An 8,376-nucleotide genomic window follows, 5' to 3' on the forward strand; every position below is an offset into this window, starting at 1 on the left:
GTAGGTACAGAGCTGACACCGCGTGGGTCTCACCTCGCTTGTACCAGTCAATTAACTATTGGGGAATGCTTTTCGGTCTGATGCCACCACCTGTGGTAGAACAACAACACAACCAAACATCAGCTTCTGGTGCTAGTGTCGAAGTGGGATGGGTGACCATGCTCAGGCCCTCACAAACTGTGCTCACAGAAACCAACACAATCTGTTTCACAAGAATACTTAGGCTTACCATTGGGTGTGTTACATGCTGGGTCAAGGAGGTTGTTGTTAGCTTCTGAGACAGCCAGAGAAATGTATGCCACCGTCAGGTGGGGCACAAATAATTTTATTGAGGATTTGGGCAAAGCTGGCCCCCCTGGAACCACGAAACGAAACGTCCAAGCCATCTTGGAAACTGTAGATAAAGACTAATATTCTATTATTGATAGTTAAGATTGCAGCCATATCTTATTTCCCCAAAATGTATTTTTTTTTCAAGTGTTACTAGATACAAAACTGTTACTACGATTTATCTTCTTTCCTGTCAAGACATGTGAGTGTTGTGTCGTTTCGAGATAGATGGCCACATATGGATTACTTCATCCCACAAAACTTGGATTTAAAAATATTAGAAATAGTTTGCTTATCGAAGTTCCACTGGGAACTAGTTAAAGGACTATTTGACATTGGAGCCGTCCAAATCGAGGAGAAAGTATCACCAAGTAAAAGTAGATTGAAATCATGCTAACCGCAGAGATACGGTAGCTAGCTAGCTAACGACAAACGTTGTAAATTGAGCCAGCACTATGCAAGTAACATTATGCAGCATTTACATGGTACGAGGAAGACGGCAAACCTGATGTCATTGTTTTCTTCTTCTTCTGTAGGTTTCGTGGCAGACTACAACCCCAAAAGGTGTATTGCCAACTGGACGGGGTTGAAAAAACAAGGTAAAAAGAAAATCCATTTGATAGGGAAAACTAACTTAATGCAACCAAATAAAAATAGTACGTTGACAAATCAAATCAACGTATTTCCCTTCTCAGGCTCTAGGGACTGAGAGGGTGGTACGGCTTGTGACAATACTCCATGCAACTCCTCCGCTGAGAAGTCTTTCAGTCCGAGGAACCGCTCCGCCACATCCATAGTAATATCTATTTTCCTGGACTTCCTCTCCACCTTGGCAGTGCCATTAATCACTATAGCTATAAAAAAAAGGTCACAAAGTCGATTCTTAACTTTTAAAATATCTGGGTCCTGTTAGTGAAAGGCAAGTTAACTGCAGCCTGCAGTGAAGGCCTATCCACCACCATGGACTGCTCAGGAATACCATTCGAACCCTCAGCCCTTTTAACACCCACTGCATATGATATGCTCTGGACAGCCCTGACTTTAGCCACTTTAGCCAACATGTCACATTCTCTTTTACCCTTGTCAGGATGCCAAAGAAGTAGCTTCATGGTTCCCACCACAATTGCAACATGTCACATTTTCATCACTTTTAAACACATGATATGATATTTTCCACAACTTGGACATCTCAGCTTCTCCCCTCTGCAAACATTTATATACCCCAACTGCACTTGAGTAGGGAGAGACTCCATATAACATTTTAAAAAAAGAACAGATGCTCTTCACTTTTTCTCCATTTACCACACGATTCATCCAACGTGCATCCATCACTCCAGGAAAAGTTTTCATCTCTGTAACATCGACTTCCATTGAGACGCCAGATTTGACCCCCTTGAGTAGTGCCCTGTTTCCGAAGAGACAAACGCAACACGTCAAACTTCTCAAATCGTGTAACGTCTAATGAACAAAAAAATTGAAACACGGCTGCCTCTCACGATCCTCACAGCCTTCACTTTACCCAGCGCTCTCTCCACCAGTTTTGATATCTCAAATGGATTCTTCGAGATTGGTCAACTGCTCCTCATAAATAAACCTTACTCCGACGAGATGAGGGACATTCTCAGCACCGTACGCTACTTTGCTCCGTTCTCCATTCTTTTGGGCAACAGTCTAATTCTCCTGGATTCCACTGCCATTAGTTCAAGATCCACATCAACGTCCGCTTCCACCATATTTTCCTCCTGTGTATTCATCTGCTCCTTTACAGAAGCTCTCTGCCTCATTGTTTTAAATGAGAGCAAGACGGTAAATGCCGTTCGTTGAGGCTGGCGGTGAAAGCCGTCACGGTAGATGGACTTGCCGTCAAAGTTCAAATATTGAAACTTTTGCCATAGCGTTGTTTTCTACCGGATGTTGATTTACACTGATTGTTTACTGAAATCACCATAGCAACACATACGGTCATGCTCTCTTTCTTGTTTTCTTGTCCCGCTATGGCAGGATTAGACAGATGGATATACAGTACACATATGACGTATCCTGGCAATAATCCTGGCAATAATTTCCTGTTGGATGCTTTCCTATCACATTTAAAGTCTTATTCAAGTGTCTGTCTCCCACCCTTAATCTTGTAACAATAGCCTCCTCTCTTCTGTCCCTTACTGCTGTCCTCCCCTCCCCAACTTTCCTCTGTACTTGAAATAAATGCCTGTCCTTAGTATCTCTATTCCACTGCTCCTGCCATCTCTGCACCATCACTGTCCATATATCCTGCCTGGTTGGCCTTGTCCTGGGGTATCGTCAGACAGGGCCACAGTGTCTCCCAAACCCTCATGTCTCAGCCTCCAGTATTTATGCTGCAATAGTTTGTGTCTGGGGGCTAGGGTCAGTCTGTTATTTCTGGAGTATTTCTCCTGTCTCATCCGGTGTCCTGTGTGAATTTAAGTATACTCCCTCTAATTCTCTCTCTCACTTTTTCTCTTTTTCTCAGTCTCTCTTTCTCTCTTTCTTTCTCTCTTATTTTCGGAGGACCTGAGCCCTAGGACCATGCCTCAGTACTACCTGGCCTGATGACTCCTTGCTGTCCCCAGTCCACCTGGTCATGCTGCTGCTCCAGTTTCAACTGTTCTGCCTGCGGCTATGGAACCCTGACCTGTTCACTGGACATGCTACCTTGTCCCGGACCTGCTGTTTTGGACTCTCTCTCTACCACACCTGCTGTCTCTAACTCAGAATGATCGACTATGAAAAGCCAACTGACATTTACTCCTGAGGTGCTGACCTGTTGCACCCTCTACAACCACTGTGATTATTATTATCTGACCCTGCTGGTCATCTATGAACATTTGAACATCTTGGCCATGTTCTGTTATAATCTCCACCCGGCACAGCCAGAAGAGGAATGGCCACCCCTCAGAGCCTGGTTCCTCTCTAGGTTTCTTTCTAGGTTCTGGCCTTTCTATTGAGTTTTTCCTAGCCACCGTGCTTCTACATCTGCATTGCTTGCTGTTTGGGGTTTTAGGCTGGGTTTCTGTACAGCACTTTATGACATTGGCTGATGTAAAAAGAGCTTTATAAATACATTTGATTGATTGATTGATTGATTGATCAGGCTTTTTGCCTCTGCCTTGCTTATTGAAACTACAACATCAACATACCCACTACTAAGTCCTTGTTTAGCCAGTACATCAACTGCCTCGTACCCCTTCACCCCCACGTGGGCTGGGACCCAAGTAAATCTTATCGGTATACCCATCTGTCTAATCCTGCCATGGGTTTATAGTACATCATAAAGCAGGTCTTGTTTGCTACGTAAGCTAAAGGACGGCAGACTCATGAATCAGAACAAATAACTACTCTGTCTGGCTTGACTTCCTCCACCCACTGCAAGGTCAACAGTACGGCCTTCAGCCCTGCCGTATATACAGCCAGATGATCTGTAATATGTTTCCTGACTGACACCCCACATTCCTACACAACAAATGCAACGACCTTAGTACATCCTGTCCTTTAATCTTTTGAACCATCTATGTAAATGGCCACAAAATCCTGATACACAGTATCCAGACGTCTATTAATCAAACCAGATGGATCAACACCCTGTCTTTCTGTAGTCTCTCCAACACTTCTAGGTCAACTACTGGAGGTGGGAGTAGCCATGGTGGGTTTATAGGAATAGCTACCGTTGGACTAAACTCCCTTCCATATACAATTCCATCTCCCTTGCCTGGGTATTACCCACCCACCCACCCACCCAAAGTTTGTGTTCACTCCTCGCTAGAAGAAATACAGTAGACGGCATATGTCCAAAAGTGATTGATGACCTATTTTATGTGTCATGGGGGTTATGCCCATTTATATACATCCTGCCCGGATGTTTTCACGCTACCGAGTCAGTGCTTATGTAACCTGATAGTGCAGCTGTTTTGGGTAAAGCATGTGTTTGCAATAAAGCTATCCTGGTGATTGGTGTGTGGTGACCTTGTTGAACTGTGGAATGTGTTTGAACATTTGAATGAGTTGGGAAATGTTGTAGTGAACTTATGTCTCTGCTGATTAGTGATCTTGAGTATGAAACAGTCATTTCCGGGGTAGGTATGGCGTAGTATAAGTAAGAGGTGTGAACACTACGAGCGACAAGAAATCTCAAGAGAGATAAACCACAGAAGACTCTAAAGAAGTAAGAAATAAAACATGGATTGGTTAAGTACTGACACGCCCGTGATGACCTTAACAACGGAAGCAGGACCACAGTTAAAACATAGAGAAAGAGAAGTATAAATCAGCAATATACGAAGCACCAAAAAAGAGTTTTATACATTTGTATATCCCGTAATTGTGCTGAAAGATCAAGTGTTGATGTCTAATGGACAACTATGGGGGTATATGTTTGATTACCCTGCCCGTAGAGTGAAACTCTATACCATAGCCGAAAGAGAAGAATATACAGACCAGACCTTAAGAGTGGACTACAGGATTGAAGACTGGCATGGGTTTCCTGAACTAGCTTGTTCACAGGCTACAAGGTCCGTTGGGAAGGTGCCCCTGACTCCTCGGGAAGAATATTTCATAGGGTGAAAATACAAAGACAGATTGGACTTCCTTGTGGATTTTTTATTTTAACAGGCAGGTCAGTTAAGAATAAATGTTATTTTCAATGACAGCCTAGGAACAGTGGGTTAACTCCCTTGCTCAGGGGTAGAATGACAGATTTTAACCTTGTCAGCTCAGGGATTCGATCTTGCAACCTTTCAGTTTCTAGTCCAAAGCTCTAACCACTAGGCTACCTGCCACCCCATGGAGTTGTATATGCGTGGAGTTCTTTATCACAATGGTAACATCCTTGATGGTGGACTGACCGAGGATTATAGGTTGCCTATGCTTATTCCTTTTAAAGGTTGGGATATAATGGAACATGTTTGAGTTGGTGGATGCTCTCTTTGTACAGAGCCAACGCCGGCAGAGAATTGTTAAACTAAGGAAGTGCATTATACGTATGAATCCTAAGGATGTTGATTCAAAGGAACCCCAGAAGGGTCATCCCCTGAAAAAAAGTATGTGGGTATTACGTTAACCACGTCCCAATCCCCAAGGAATGTTTCAACAATAAAAGGGGTGACCATAACTCTTATGATTCTTCATTTCAGCCTATACCATGGATATTCATATACCATATGAGGACTCCAATACGTTGTGGGTACCAGACCCTAAGGACTCTATGCCTCACAGCTCTCCTTTCTACTCCCCACAGGCATGCATCCCGACACCCCCTACATGTACACAGCATGAGGATGCGTTTGATGGGGTGGTCAGTACTATTTTTGTAGATACCATCAAGGCCTCTGTAGCCTCACTTTTAGATGTGGTGATTGGAGAGTATATAAGAGGAAAATGCCCCGGTTGTGAGATCAATCACCCCAGCCAGTGACGACATCCTTGTTTATATGACCCACCCAAGTACTTCTTCTTCAACCACTTTGAAGAACTGGTGAAAAAACTGTGGTCCGACCGTTTTATAACATCGATGGTCAGAGCCCTGGAATCTATGGGTCTTGTGCCATCTATTCCTAGGGTTTATGGTGTAACAGAGGCTTTCCTACATGAACTGAAGGAGGTGATCTTCATCCATGAAAAACTCAAAGGAATCAGGCAAGTATGGTGGACGCCAACAAATACAAGGAAGCTTTGGTGGCTGATGTGCTGACTTTCTGGCTTAATAAACCCCAAGAAAACGAGTAACATTATTTATTTTTAAGTTAGATATTAAAACTTCTTAGGGATCAAATCCTGTTAGCGGGATCGATTTTACAACATCCGGTGAAATGGCAGAGCGCCAAATTCAAATTAAATCATTAGAAATATTTAATTTTCATAAAATCACAAGGGCAATACACCAAAATAAAGCTTAACTTCCTGTTAATAAAGCCACCGTGTCAGATTTCAAAAAGGCTTTACGACGAAAGCAAACCATGCGATTATCTGAGGACAGCACCCCATCATACAAACACATGACAATCATATTTCAACCCGCCAGGCGCGACACAAAACTCAGAAATAACAATATAATTCATGCCTTGCCTTTGAAGATCTTCTTCTGATGGCACTCCAAAATGTCCCATAAACATCACAAATGGTCCTTTTGTTCGATAAATTTTGTCATTATATCGCCAAAATGTCCATTTATTTGTCGCGTTTGATTCAAAAAAACACCGGTTCCAACTCGCCCAACATGACTACAAATGATCTAATAAGTTACCTGTAAACTTGGTCCAAACATTTCAAACAACTTTCCTAATCCAACTTTAGGTATTTTGAAATGTAAATTATCGATCAAATTTAAGACGGAATATACTGTGTTCAATAGCGGATAAAATGAAAGTGGAGCGAGCTCCAGGTCGTGCGCCTCAAACAAAACAGTCCACTTGGCTCGATACTCAGAAAGGAAAGGGCTACTTCTTCATTTCTCAAAAGAAAAACATCAAGCAATTTCTAAAGTCTGTTGACATCTAGTGGAAGCCATAGGAACTGCAACCAGATGCCTCAGAAATCTAGATTCCCATAGAAAACCAATTGAAAACACAGTGAACTCAAAACAAAACTTTCCTGGATGGTTTGTCCTTGGAGTTTTGCCTGCCAAATAAGTTATGTTATACTCACAGACATTATTTTAACAGTTTTAGAAACTTTAGAGTGTTTATCCAAATCTACCAATTATATGCATATCCTAGCTTCTGGGCCTGAGTTGCAGGCAGTTTACTTTGGACACGGTTTTCATTCGGATGCCAAAATACAGCCCCCTATCCCAAAGACGTTTTAAGCAATGAGTAACTATGTGCATGCTATGTTAGAGAGAATAAATACATTTTTTCTTTTGAGAGAATTTAGAACTCTTATTCAACAAATTATTGAAAATAAAGTGGACAGTGTATCGCTCTACACATCCAACAAGACAGGGGTTAATGCAGAGCGTGTGTTAAAAATGGAACACATCTTGAGTCATGTAAGACATATGGGGGAGACTCTACACTGGTCACAACAGGTATCACGTCTTGTGGATGATTCTGAAGAACTAGAAACATCCTTGTCTAAGATTTTAGTTCATTTGTATGAACCATCATTTAATTGTAACATGTATCATATGTTTTGTTTAGATACTTAGTATGTGACACGCAGGCACACGCAGACACATGCTAACGGTTTTTCTCTAAAATAGCATTTGTAAGGATCTTAAAAATTAAGAGTGGGGCAGAGGTGACCCGGGCCTTTGACTCTATCTTGGAGGAAGGAGGAGCACCCAAGAAAGTGCAGACTGACGGCGATAAATACTTTTTTAAGAATAATTTTCAGAAACTCATGAAGAAGCACAATATCATACATTTTGCTACAGGTTAAGATCTGAAAGCTTCAGTTGTTGAACGCTTTAACAGGACTTTGAAGGAGAGGATGTGGAAATACTTTATGGCTCACAACACCCATTTCGGACATTTCTCCAAAAAGTACGATCTTTGTCCCCATGTGCAATTGGTAGTCTGGCTTTTTTATGGCGGTTTTGGAGCAGTGGCTTCTTCCTTGCTGAGCGGCCTTTCAGGTTATGTCGATGTAGGACTCGTTTTACTGTGGACATATATACTTTTGTGGCTCTTTCCTCCAGCATCTTCACAAGGTCCTTTACTGTTGTTCTGCGATTGATTTGCACTTTTCGCACCAAAGTACGTTCATCTTTAGGAGACAAAATGCATTTCCTTCCTGAGCAGTATGACGGCTGCGTGGTCCCATGGTGTTTATACTTGCGTACTATTGTTTGTACCGATGAACGTAGTACCTCAGGCATTTGGAAATTGACCATTTTCTTTCTGCAGTATTGGTTGATTTCGTTTGACTTTCCCATGATGTCAAGCAAAGAGGCACTGAGTTTGAAGGTATTCCTTGAAATACATCCACAGGTACACCTCCAATTCACTCAAATTATGTAAATTAGCCTATCAGAAGCTTCTAAAGCCATGACATCATTTTCTGGAATTGTCCAAGCTGTTTAAAGGCACACTC

Source organism: Oncorhynchus mykiss, chromosome 25, assembly GCF_057628025.1.
Source record: "Oncorhynchus mykiss isolate SJ-2025 chromosome 25, ASM5762802v1, whole genome shotgun sequence".
Classification (NCBI taxonomy): Eukaryota; Metazoa; Chordata; class Actinopteri; order Salmoniformes; family Salmonidae; genus Oncorhynchus; species Oncorhynchus mykiss.